The sequence below is a fragment of the Lonchura striata genome, chromosome Z (assembly GCF_050655825.1).
Source record: "Lonchura striata isolate lonStrDom1 chromosome Z, ASM5065582v1, whole genome shotgun sequence".
Classification (NCBI taxonomy): domain Eukaryota; kingdom Metazoa; phylum Chordata; class Aves; order Passeriformes; family Estrildidae; genus Lonchura; species Lonchura striata.
This window is the reverse complement of record NC_140740.1, coordinates 2,099,780-2,112,806: the sequence shown is the minus strand read 5'-3', so window position 1 is coordinate 2,112,806 and position 13,027 is coordinate 2,099,780. Positions and strand designations below refer to the sequence as shown.

At 38.3% G+C, this 13,027-nt stretch overlaps 1 protein-coding gene across 3 annotated transcripts in view; it reads left to right on the top strand.

The window, feature by feature from the left end:
* The window catches only part of EDIL3 (EGF like and discoidin domains 3), a 238,130-nt gene that overhangs the window by 151,449 nt on the left and 73,654 nt on the right, over positions 1–13,027 (top strand). The window lies entirely within an intron of this gene.

Here is a 13,027-nt window from a genome sequence, read left to right as displayed (position 1 = left end):
TGGAAATGAGTAAGTAATTCCTAAAATTAGAACTTCTATTTTTTAAAAGTATGCTGATTATCCACACAGCTACCAGGAAAGAATTTATTTGGTATAGGAAAGGAATAATATTTGTTTGTCAGCCATCATCCTAAAAGGCTGGGACTGGTTGGAAGCAAAATATTTTCATAACTAAATTTGTTTTTAAAATTTGGAAGTGTAAGCACATTATGAAACTGTACTCTCTATATATATATATATGTATGTATGTATGTATGTAAATATATAGTGTTCTGCCAATGACTGGCTCCCAGGGGAGATAAAGTGCTAATAAACAAATTATGTGTTATTATTTCATGTAAAACTATACAGTACTAGATGAAGTCAAGTACCTCAGGGACAAATCTTCACCTTTTTTAAATAAGAGAAATAAAGATGCTGTTCCAAAATCTAGAGAAAAATGTCAGATTATTCCTTCTTGGGAAGGAATCCTCTGGGCTGGTTTGTTGGCAGGAATTTCCTCTCTGTCAGCGTTGATTTGAAAAGAACTGGAGCTGCAGCAATTTGGAACCACAGATAGGATAAGATTGGTAGGGCCAGCTATTCTAGCCACCCTCCTTGAGTAGGACATTTCACACCTAGGCCTGTGTCTACTCAGGATTTTGGTGTCTCCAAAGACAGATTTCTACAAAAAAAAAAAAAAAAAAAAAAAAAAAAAAAAAAAAAAAGAAAAAAAAACCCACCCAACAATATCAACAAAACCATAAGACTAAAAATACCACAGAAAAAACAAACCAAACAAACAAAAGAAACCAACCACCAAACAAAACTTGAATCACACAGACCTAAAATGTAAAACCAACTCCATTTTTCTTGTGTTCAAATGGCATTTCCCATTTTAAAGCTTGGTGTTGGAATTTCACATTTTAAACCTTGGTGTTCACAAGACATTTTTTCACATGGATAAGATCTCCCTGAGCCTTCCTTTCTTCAGGCTGAACACTTCCAGCTTTCAGTGTTTCCTTGTAGGTCAGATGCTCCATCTCTGCCAGTTCCAAAGTCACATCCGCCATTTTGTGATCATTTTGTCAACAGAAAAATCAAAGTCCAGGATGTTGTTTATTTTATTTATTTTATTTTATTTTATTTTATTTTATTTTATTTTATTTTATTTTATTTTATTTTATTTTATTTTTTATTTTATTTTATTTTATTTTATTTTTTATTTTATTATTATAGTTATTATTATTATTATTATTATTGATATTATGTTCCTCTTCTTCTTCCTTCTTCATTCCTTCTTTTCTGTGAAGCCCAGGTCTGTTTACTAGTTACCTCTAGCTCTGCAGAAAAATAGATCAACATATATATTTTAAAGTATTGTTTTTCAGTGTTTTTAAAATTCATCGCATTAATTTCACTTAATTTTATCCTCCTAAACCTAGGTACTAAATTGAAATAATCCTCCAGGTTTGTTCTTGGTCAGTAGACACAGAAAAAAACTAATTACATCTATCTTGAATGCTTTCTTAACAGATGATGAAATTATAAAAAATATGGTTTAGGCTTGCCTGTTTCCTCCCACAAATGACAAACAGAGCCTGAGCAGCTAGTCTGGGGTATATATGGAATTTTCAGATGTCTGAAGCTGAGTCACATGAATTGCATTCCTTGTGTTTGTTTAGTTTGGTTAGATATTTCTCAAAACAATTCAGAATTATGTCATTTTTATGGTTTAAATAGATGTTGATAAGGAAAAAATAAGGAGATATTCAGAAAATCTGTAGTAGATACCTATGCTTAAAATACACCACGGAGTCACAAATAAAATATCTCATTTTACTGCACTGCTATACTAAAAAAATAATTCTTCTACTACATATATATGTAAAACCAGAACTTTCTGAATCTACATTCTGATTTTTTTTTTCTCACCCTAATAAAAGTGCATGACCCTTAAATTAATTCTGTCTTTTTAACAGGGCTTCAAGCCCTGAACCATAAATCTGTTTTACACGAATAGAAGGTCGTATCTACACCGAGTGGCTTCTGGGAGCAAGATCTAAATGGAGATATCTGAATTTCCAGTTATTAATATGTTGGATGGGTTACAGAAGAAGATGGAAACAGCTTAGAGACCATAAGGGCTGTTTCTGTGTAACCAGATTTAAATTACTGTCGTTTGCATGCAGTTTGTGTCCAGTACACTGAATATAGCTCATATTTAGCATCTCACTTCAGCAGGATGTTGTAGAATATTCCCATCCTTTTACTCCTTTCTGAAGAACATGTACCCCATTGTAATGCAGAATTCACGAGTGCCAAAATATAGTTTTTAAACTATTCCAATGAATCCCTCTTATGACAATTTCAATGAACACATCTTGTAACAAGCAATGCTGTCAGTTCTAGGAACAGTTGCTGTTCTTCTGGAGGGGGGAATAAAAACAATGCCAAAACCACAAAAGGCAGGAAGAACATCTCCAGGCAGCAAAATAAGAATTGCTTCTTGAAAAGCACACAGCCCTCTCCTGGCAAATGAACATGCCCGTTGTCAAGCCAGCTGGCAGGAATTCTAATTACCCTGGTGCTGGGATCCCACTGTTTTCTATTGTAGGCCTGCTAGAAAAATGCAGATTGTCTTTCAGTGTGACTCTATCTTGTCATTGCACTTTCACTTGCAAGAGAACCTTCAGTTTTGTTTTTTTTTTATTTTTATTCTTCAAATTTGGAACAAGCAGATTTAAGGTGCATTTTTAATTACATGCATGCATATGTCATGAACTGCCTTCAGACTGGCAATAGTTGCAGTTGGTTATCAAAATTATTAACTTTTCTAGTAGAAATATTGCACTGTGACCCAAAAAAAAGTCCTTTGGAGTGAATTTAAGGATAATAGATAATAGAAGATACATTGCCATTTAATTCAATTAGCCCACAGGCAGGGTTTTGTTTGTGCTGCACACTCCATAAACAAAAAAAAAAGAAGCCTACATGCCACTAAAGATATATTAATGCAAACATAAAACCTAGAAACTGTGAAAGAAGTTGTCTGTAGTTGTCAGAACAGTGTCTAATTAAATTTCTAGCAGATTTCCTAAAAAACAAGCAGAAAAGCTGCTGAGTTTTCTTGTATTGTTCAAGAAAATATTTCTATCACTCCCTGAGAAGAGGAGAAATGCATGGATTGCTCACAGGGCAGCAGCAGCAAATAAAGATTATTTTTAGGTGCAGCTTTGTTTCTAGTTTTTTTGTAAATGCCTAAGTTATTCCTAAATCATTAATTGGCTTAAAGCTTTTGCCACAACCATTTGCAACAGCTAGAAAGGAAGTAGGTAATTCATAGATCCACCACTGCACAAATCTCCTCCACTCACCTCTGCCCAAATCTAGGTCCAACAAAAAATGCTGGGATTCGTAAAAATAACTCAGAACCATGTATTTTTTCATGTCACTGCACCCCAAGTTAAAAATAGTAATAATTGTTGTTATATGGCAATTAGGGGCTATGCTTCTTTGTCTGTCATCTCTTAGGTGTGTAAGCATGACAGTTATTCTACTTGAAAGTTACTATGAATTTACCTTCTGTAATATAAATGTAGTTTAATTCTTGTGAAGTAGGTTTTTTTTTTTAGTGTTGCACCATATTTTATTTTATTTGGATTAATTTGAGTGGTATTTAAGTGTCTGTGAGCTATGTCGATGGTTAATGTCAACACTCAGATGTAGTAGAAATGCTATTTTTCACAGTGTCAATTTGAAAGGTAAAAATCATTTTTCACATAAAGATTAAGTCATTTCTATGTGAGAGCTCAACAGAGTTTGAGAGACTAAAGGCCTTATTGCAATATAACTTTTTTTCCCAAAAATTCAGATTTGCTGATTGAGAACGAAATAAAATAAAATCACTGTTTATCAGTGAAATGTTAAATGCTGTAACTTAAATAAACTTAGAATCATACAGACTCACAGACCCACCAGGTTGGAAGAGACCCCAAAGATCATCAAGTCCAGCCCATTCCCCAACCCCTCAACCAAACCCTGGCACCCAGTGCCACATCCATGATTTCTTTAAACACACCCAGGGATGGTGGCCACCACCTCCCTGGGCAACCATTCCAGAATTTTATCACCCTTTCTGTAAAAAATTTATTCCTTTTATCCGACCCATATTTCCCTTGCTGCCGCTTGAGGCTGTGTCCTCTGGTTCTGTCAGTGCTGCCTGGAGAAAGAGTCCAGCCCCACCTGAGCACAGCCACCTTTCAGGAAATTGTAGAGACCTCCCTGCTCCTGCTGGCCACACCATTCCTGACCCAGGCCAGGAGCCACTGGCCTCCTTGGCCACCAGGGCATACTGCTGGCCCATGTTCAGCCGGCTGCCGACCAGTTCAGCTCCCTTTCTGCCTGGGCACTGTCCAGCCACTCTGTCCTTGGCCTGTAGCACTGCAGGGGGTTACTGTGGCCAAAATGCAGGACTGGGCACTTGGACTTGTTAAACTCCATCTTACTGGACTCTGCCCGTCCCTCCAATCATTCCAGGTCTCCCTGCAGAGCCCTCCCACCTTCCAACAGATGGACACACGCTCCCAGCTTAGTGATAAAAGACTCAATACCCTCACAGATTTAGTGATGAAAGGCTCAATCCCCTCATCCATGTCATCAGTAGATACTGAACAGAGCTGGCCCAGCACAGAGCCCTGAGGGACACCACTGGTGACTGTCCCCAGCTGGATGCAGCACCGCTCACCACCACTCTCTGGGCCGGCCATGCAGCCAGTTCTGAGCCCAGCACAGAGTGCTCCTGGCCCAGCCGTGGGCTGCAGCTTTTCCAGGAGTGAGCTATGGGAGACAGTGCCAAAGGCCTTGCTGGAGTCCAAATAGACACATCCACAGCCTGTCCCGCATCCACCAGGAGGTCACCTGGTCATGGAAGGAGACCAGGTTGGTGAGACACAACCTACCCCTCCTAAACCCCTGCTGGCTGGGTCTGGCACCCTGGCCACCCTGTAAGTGTCGTGTGGTGACACTCAGTGTAAACTGCTCCATCACCTCACCGAGTACTGAGGTCAGGCTGACTGTAACTACCAGGATCCTCCTTCCCACCCTTGCTGTGAATGGGCGTCACACTGGGCAGCTTCCAGTCATCCTGAACCTCTCCAGAGAGCCAGGACTGCTGGAAAATGATGGAGAGCGGCTTGGCAAGCTCATCTCCAGCTCCCTCACCACCCTGGGTGGAGCCCATCTGGGGCCCATTCTGCTCCCTGACACCACCCACCAGCCCTGGAGGACAGGTGTCCTGGGGACAAGCCATCTTCCAACTAAAGACTGAGGCAAAGAAGGTGTTAAAAACCCTTCTGCCTTCCCCTCATCTGCGTTACTAAGTTCTCTCCAACACCCAGTAGAGGACAAAGGTTGGCCTTACCCTTCCTTTTGCTGTTAATATATTTGCAAAAACATATTTTCTTATCCTTTACAAAAGTTGCCAAATTAAGTTTGACCTGAGCTTTGGCCTCCTAGTTTTTATTTTTCCTACATGCTCTAGCATCCCCCTTAAATACTTCCTGAGAGACCTGATCATCCTTCCAAACATGATACATCCTCCTTTTATTCCTAAATTCCTTCAAAACCTCCTTGCCCATCCAGGCTGGACATTTGCCTCGTTGACTCATCTTTTGGCACACAGGGACAGTCTGTTCCTATGCCCTCAAGATCTCCGCTTTGAAGCATGCCCACTCTTCCTGAACTCCTTTGTTTTTAAGGGCTGCTTCCCAAGGAACTCTCAGAAAAAGTCTCCTGAATAAGCCCAAGTCTGCCCTCCAGAAGTCCAATGTAAAAATCTTATTGATGTTCCTCCTGATTTCACCAAATATTGAGAATTTTATAATTTCATGATCACTGTGTCCCAATCAGCCTCCAACCACAGCATCTCCCACCAGACCATCTCTGTTTCCAAACAACAGATCCAACACAGTCCCTCCCCTGGTGGGCTCACCCACCAACTGCGACAAAAAGTTGTCCTTCACACACTCTGAAAATTTCCTGGACTGCCTCTTTTCTGCTGTATTGAGTTCCCAGCAGATGTCTGGTAGGTTGAAATCACCTACAAGAACAAGGGCTGATGAACCTGAAACATTCTCCATGTTCTCTCTTCATCCTGGTTGGGTGGACAACAACCAACTCCCAGCAGGATGTCAGCCTTGCTGGCCTTCCCCTTAATCCTTACCCACAGTCATTCAACTTCATCATCATTAGTTTCCATTTCCATGGCATCAAAAACTCCCCAATATAAAGGGCCACCTCTTCTCCCTTTCCTGTCTTCCCCTTCTCAGAGGAAGTATTTTGTGTTTGGTAGTTAAATAAACATTGCAGTCAAGGTTCAGCCAATCATTTTCCTGAGTTCTAACCTCTGCCATGGAATTTGGGTTGTGCCTCCAGCTCTGCAGTAACCCATAGGACAAGAAGATATGTGCTGGTCTAAGAAAACATTTTTGTCCATGTTCATAGAATCAGTACCAAAAATAATTCTGGAATAAGAAAGATCCAAGTTGTACTAATCAAACACCAAGCGAGGTTGTTAAATGTTCATGGCCAGAGCTTTAGAAAAATAAAAAAGGATTCATGAAACACATTGGGAATAGTGCTGTTGCAAAGTAGTTGGCCTTTCTTTGGATAGAAACTTTTCCAGATAGTTTGATGCTATGGTTCTCTCAGCTAGGGATACACAAATCTTCATTCTCAAATTCTTCTCAGCCCAGTTCCACTAAAATTACTTTGAATATGGCAAGGGATGATGTCAGTGTTTTTAATTTGATGGAGTTAAAAACACAATCACCTCATGAAGAGGTAGTAAAAAAAATTATAATAATAATCTGACTACACCTTTTCAGATATGAGGTTTTAGATGTACCCGTGTTTCTGAGTGTAGGAATAACAATGAGTGGTCTGGTGACAAGCCATTGGCTGTGCTTCAGACAGTGATCAGAAGTGAATTATTGGTGAATGAGTGTAAGAAAAGGGAAAAGCACCAAGAAAGGGTTGTCCCAGTGAATTTTCCCAGCTTCAAGGAGTCTTCAGTTTAAGGATCTTCCTGAATCAGAAGTTGTGTATTCCTTTAATTTTGCTGCTCTTTTTTACTGCCATTCTTCAGCTTTGTTTTCTGTTGCAGTTCCCCAGCATTAATCCATGAATAAATGGGTTTTGATGTGAAATTTACAATCCTATCCATCCTACTCGAGGAGCAGAATGGAGGAATTAGACTAGAACTGAGCAGACAAGTCCTGAATAACCACCTTCCATTTCAATTACAACATTATACAGGAAAAGACATAATCTGCTTTCACTGCTGTCTCCATATGCTCCTGTGCTATGCTGGAAGTAAAACTTTTTTGCACACTTGCTCAAGGTAGGAAATTCCTCTGAATATCCATCAGAGGGATGTGAATCCCAGCCTGGGGACTGCAGTGTGGAAAATTTCTCATAGGCAGGGCGTGGAAATCTCTGTGTTGAAGAACAAGAAGAAATAGGCAGAAGCCCAGATTACATGTGTGTAATCTATGCAAACACCAGCATTAATCAATGAAATATCAGTGGTCATCTGTAACCCCATTGTCCAGTGGTAAAGTTGGCATTTGGGGACTGTCACACCACTGCAACCACGATGGGGTCTGCAGACACCTCAGGAAGGAATGGAAGCTGTGTCTCCAGCCACCTCTCTGCAAAAGCACTTTGGGTAGCACTTGTAAAGAAGATTTTGGGGTTGCCACGAAATGGTTGTGAGGAAGCAAGCCCTGAAAAAGCATCATTTTGTTTATGGGTGGGCACTTTGCTAGCAGAATTTCAAACACCCATCTAATGAGCTCCTAAAAATCAGACTTGCTGTTATCTAAAGAGCTGTCCCCGGCAGAGCAAAGTGGGCAAGAATATTTATGTGTCAGGAGGAATGAGAAGAAATAGGAGCCTGGGCTGGGTGGTGGGGAGCAGCAGGAGCAGCACCAGAGGTCATCTGTAATCCCACTGTCAGGGTTTGTGTTCAGCACCATTGCCAGGCCCTGCTCAACACAGCCAGGGTAATCTCATTACAGAAAATGAGGTGCTTGGAGGAAGAAAGGATTGCAGATGTCTAAAGCAGATTTGTTTTCTCCCTGCCTCCAATTTTGCATCTGTTTGTTTTGATGACGTTAGCTAGAGGCAGACCAACAGAGGAAATAAGAGTTATATATTCATGCTGCAAAATCAGGCATGTTTCATCATCAATAACAAGAAACCTTTTCATTCTAGTTGCAGAGGCATAATCATCACATTTTCAAGCAATTTTTAAACCATTTGGACATTTTGCTTAATTTGTGGACTGATATAAACATAAAATATTCAAATTAAATATGCTCAAGTAACATATATACCCAGTCATTTCTTCTTATTATCTCTTGCTGTAGCAACTCTTTATCTTAAAATAGTTTATCTTTTCACTATGAAGAACACGAATTAGCTACTTATTTCCCTACTTTAGGGTTCTTCTGAGGAGATATCAATGTATACCACGATAAGCTAGTTGTCATTTACTTTGTTTTGCTCAAATATTATTGTTCAGCTGGAGGGATTTGCTGTTGCCAGAGATAAGGGTGGAAGAATTAATCTCCTTTCTTGGGAGCTGTTTGATCCCCATACCCTTGGTCTGCAAGGAAAATCTGGACCAAAGACCAATTGGTTTGTGGTGCAAAATGGTGCATTAATGTTTCTAGATATAATTAAGGTTGTAAAAGAAGCCTCCAAGGCAGATTTATAACTCTGCTGTCTTCACATGGTGAGGATTCTCAGGGGAACTGAAAAATTCACTTTTCCTCTGCTAAAGACTTTTCCCATCTTTCTTTGAATCTGTTCATGTAGCTCTTGGTACACCTTGTCATCATTATCTCCATGGACAGTGACATTTTTATGGGTAGAGATTTGTGTTTGGTGAGAAAAAGAGAAGCATTAAATGGGGTTTATTTAGTGTATACCCATAATTGTCACTGTAGGATCAAAACCAATATAATTTGCCTTAATATCTTGCTTTTTAATGACACTGAAATAACAGCTCCAGATGATAAAATCTGCCTGGAGAATCTGTATCATGTCAGGGATTAATTGCTGTTTAATTTTTCTTTATTTCTTTGCATCAAGTGTGTTGTCATACCCCAATGCATCTGCCTTAACTAATAAAAATATCCTTTTTTTTTTATTTAATGACTAACATTGACCAGTTCAGATTGTACATAATCTATCACTCTAGTGATATTATTATTTCCCAAGTTGTCATGATTTCTGTTAAAAGAACCATGGATTTAATAGAAGCAGAAGCATAGCAATAAAATATAATACATTTTGCACTTGTTCTGCAAAATATGCCTCTCAATTAAAAAAAAACCAAAACTGAAAAATCTCATTTTGCCTATTTTCATTGTTAGAAGTCAGTGGTATATCACAGCTCTTAAACACATAAGGAAATAATTGATAACTTGAAGAAAAGTGGGGTTTGTGTCTGAAATTTAATATCATGTTCAGGAACTGGTTTATAACCAATCTTTTAGTGATAAACCACATTTAATGGAACCAAGGACTGGTCATTCAGCTGAGAGTTCTTAGGAAAAACAAATTTCTTGTGAATTTAGAGAGTAACAGCTCCATTAGCATTTTTACAAGAAGGAAGAGTGACTTGCTAATCTAGTGGAGGTTTTTGAAGAAATTAATGAGCATATGGCTAAGGGAAGTCCATTTGCTGTGGTATTTGACTATCCAAAAATATGTTCAATATTTGATTTTAACTGATAAAAGAAAGTGAATGGAAAGGTTTTCTTGTATAAAATGATGTCTGATTAAAATAAATACCTAAAGGGTGAGCAAAAGTGTAAATTTAACAGTGGAAGGACCTCACTGACATTATTCAAATGAAACTTTTGATGAAATCCTGGCTGTTCAATGAATAAAAAGGTTTTTAAAAATATTAAAAATAGGAGAATGTTCTGATAATTTAAGAAATATAATAATAATATTGTTTAGGAACTATTATCTAGTATCATGCTTTCCACACATCTCATGTTGTTGTGTCTGAACTGAACACAAAAGTAGAAAGTATCTCTAATGTGGTAATTTTAAATTTTAGGAGTGGTACTCTTGCTTAGCTCAGATTGAAAAATGGAGAAATGTGACAAAACCATGACTGGAACTGCAAAGAAAATAAGGAGCTTGTACAATAAAGTACCTGCTCCCTGAAGGTAGAGATTGTCTTTGGATTTCAGGAATAATCCTCCTAAAGCTAAGGAAGATAAACACTGCTGAGCTTGTACGGTCATAGCTGAAAAAATAGAGTTAAGTGCTGTGCTTGGTAATTAAACTTAGAAAGGAAATTGCCTTCAAGTTAGAAAGGAAAATTCAGCTTTGTCTTGTAAGGATTTCACGCATATTTCAAATAAAATTTAATACATCTCAGACACGAGATGAATTAACAGACATGGCAAATATTAACATGGCTCCAGCATGCCTCCTCTTTAAGGTCACCTCAGAAAACCTCTCTTCTCTTTTGTCACAGCTCTACTTTTAAATAATTATTAGTCTATGACTGCAGCTGTTAAAGATGGTTAATTTATTTCATTGGTGTGTCCTGTAGGTACGGGTGTGTTGTTGAGTTACACATGCACACAGAACACATCTGTGTGAGCTTTCTTTTTCACTATGAAACAGCACATTTTTTTTTTTTTTCAATAACTATCTATGAGGAACATTTGAAAACCTGCACTTAGGAGAGACTGTCAGCATTCAGGAACACATATAATCACAGGATATGATTATCTGCAGGTGCTTTTATTGAGAGCTCTGGAATCAGGTTTACAGACCCAAATCTGACTCCGACACGGCTTTAGAGCTGAATGTATTTTATATTCTATCGTTATATAACTTACATTGTAATTATTAAACTTAGATTTTTCTATTGTATACATTGACATGAGTTTCTCGTGATCGTTCTTAGGCCCCTGACCACAGTTTCTCATGATTATTCTTACGATTAAACAGTAATTATATTTAATTACTAAACAATCATCACATCTAACAGTTATATAATTTATCATGTACAAGCTACACAGGTGCAGTTCTATTAAGGTACAAGGTCTACATGTACCAAGGGTATTTATTTTTTCTTTTCAGGGCCTACTAAGCTTAATTTTCCTTTTAACCCTAAATCCCCATGATTTTAAAACCCATTTACTACCAAGAGGAGTCATTTACCTCTGTCTTCCAAGCAGATTCAGCACTTCTCACACTGAAAGATTCCATTCTGCTTGGGTGAAAATGCTTCAGAAACAGCTAAGATTTGAATAGGCCTTTCAATCCTCAAGTAATGCTTGATGAAAACACAATGAGGAATGACACCTTCCCAACATTTGTGGGTTTTCTGAATGTGTTCTGCATTGTCCCTGCCCGTGCTGGTGACAAAGAATTTGTTTTCTTCTGGTGCCTCCTCAAGCCTGGCACAGCAACAGGAGAGAGCCACGTTTTGTCATATTCCGTGCAGTTATTATTCAAGTGCTGAAGGCAAAGCTTTTATTTTTGGCTGATAAAGAGATGTAGCATGAGGAGTTTAGGTTCTTGCTGAGCTTTGTGGGCTGGTGAGAACCTGTGTGAAATCATGACGTGGTGCAAGTCGGTCATTGGAGTAAAGATTTCATCTGAGCATCTCCTGGAAGTTTTTAAGGTTTTTAAGGAGGAACACTCCCTGAAGCCCACCTGCACCTTTTCAGAGCACAAGCATGTGCTTGTCCATCACCATAATCAACTTAAAACTTCAGTTCAGTTTATCTTTGTCTCCATCATCACCCCACACCTGGGGATTGCACTACCCTGCGCTGTCTCCTGGCTGAGAGGAGCAAATTGCACTGGTCACTTTTTCTTCTCTGCACCTTTAAGTTAATGAGGAATTAAATCATTTGTGACTTTCTGTCTGGGTGGTGTAAGGATTTCATGTAACAGTATGATTTCAGAATTAATTTTTGGGTACTGCTGGAGGTGAAACTGCCAGCTTTCTGAGAAAACCTGAAATGTAAGTAAACATCTGCCCTGTGGTGCTCTAAATTGCCAAAGTGCAGCTGACCTGCAAAGCAGAAGGTCCTTTGAGCCACAGAGCAACACTGGCTGCCAGAATAATTCCTGTGATTACCTTCTCTCCAGATTCTGCATCAGAAATGAGGAAAGGAACATCTCGGGTACTCACTTGAGTGTTGAATAGTAGATAAACTGCCAATTGTTTGTGCATAATGAATTTTCATCATTTTCTCAATTTACATTTGTGGATTGCTCACAATAGCTGAATGCTTTTGTTCCTGTGACCAAATGGAGTGGCTTCAAAAAAAAAAACAACAATGTATGCAGAAATATCTTGATTTTAAAAATAGATTAGGTCTACAAGTATTTCTGGTGAATACATTAATGATGAATACCATACATAAAGTTATGAACACTGGAACATTTCAGTTAAATACATGCTTTGAGACTTGCTGATTAAATGGATATACCTTTAAATATTTTTAATGTAACTGAATGACAACTTATGTCTATTTTCATATTTCTAGAGATAACTGCAATAACAATTTGTAGCACTTTGGTTAAATGCTGAACTTTGAGGGAAGAGCAGCAATATGGAACTTTGCAATAATTACAGGATTTTACATTTACTGTTAACAATCATTTCAATATTTGAATACGAGGACTTTTTTCATCATTGTGTCCGTAAAACCCAAACTCACAAGTCTTCAGCTAGAACAAGCTAAAAGAAATTGAAAGTTTAATTCATTTTACTACTTGTATAATGAGAATAGTTATTTGCAAGAAATAGTTTTGTAATTTTTTTTAAATTTCTATGAACAGGTGATATAGTCAAGTATTTTGAATTTCTTCTAAGCTGGATTTGGCATGATATTCCATGATATTCTGGATCTATTTGTATGCTATTGCAAGTAGTGACTTGGGGCTCAGAACAGTTGATCATTTCAGTCAAATTTTTTTTTTTTTTTGCATTTGC